The sequence below is a fragment of the Brassica oleracea genome, chromosome C6 (genome assembly GCF_000695525.1).
Source record: "Brassica oleracea var. oleracea cultivar TO1000 chromosome C6, BOL, whole genome shotgun sequence".
NCBI classification, from domain to species: Eukaryota; Viridiplantae; Streptophyta; class Magnoliopsida; order Brassicales; family Brassicaceae; genus Brassica; species Brassica oleracea.
In genome coordinates this window covers 22,770,384-22,771,331 of record NC_027753.1, presented here as the reverse complement: position 1 = coordinate 22,771,331, position 948 = coordinate 22,770,384, and positions in this window count along the sequence as shown.

The following is a 948-nucleotide window of genomic DNA, read 5'->3' as shown; positions in this document are numbered from 1 at the left end:
GGAGAGAGATGTAGCTCATCGTTATGTCCTCATGAATACTGCAGTGATGGATCCTTATGTTCAGTAAGTGTGGATATAGATATTTTATGTTTTACTATCAGTGTAGATAACTATAGATGAAGATATTTTTGCCTTTACAAGATGCATTTAGAGGAACTTCAAGCAAAAGATGGAAGATGTGCAAGAAATGGTACCATATTATGGAAAACTCATACAAAAAGGTTTTCGACATGGATAAAAGATAAGGTATGTGATCTGGTCATAGTAATGATATTGATATGTGATCTGGTAATGATATTGATATGTGATTTGTTCATGCTAGATACCAAATAACTCAAAGGATCATTCTCAGCGGCTCAGATGGCTTGCGTTTGGACCAAGGAATGTCGCACACACCTACAAGGGATATATAGTTAATGGACATCGATACCAGACAGACGATGTCAAAAGGAAGACTCAGAACTGTGGGGTTTCAAATGAAGCATTCTCCATGTGCAGAGCTAGTGCGAAAGATTCTAATCAAATGGCGGACATGGTAGCATACTATGGAGTCATAAAGGAGATCATATTGCTTGATTACCACATGTTTCAGGTGCCTATGTTTAAGTGTAGTTGGGCACATAAAGGGAAAGGTGTTAAAGAGGAAGACGGTTTTACACTTGTAAATCTTCACACGAACCAGTCAGCATTTGTTAATGATCCATACATTTTGCCTTCTCAAGCTAAACAAGTTTTTTACTCAAGAGAGGATGACACCTCTCCTTGGTATGTTGTTATGAGAGCACCTCCGAGAGGATATCATGAGTTAGAGACTGAAGAGGAAATTTGCCCTGCAACGTTAACAGTCCAGCATGATGAAGATATCGGAGATCATGCTTCAGATGACGAGAGTTTTTGTGTTAGGAATGATTGTGAGGGTATTATTCTTTGAGATTAATAATAAGTTTG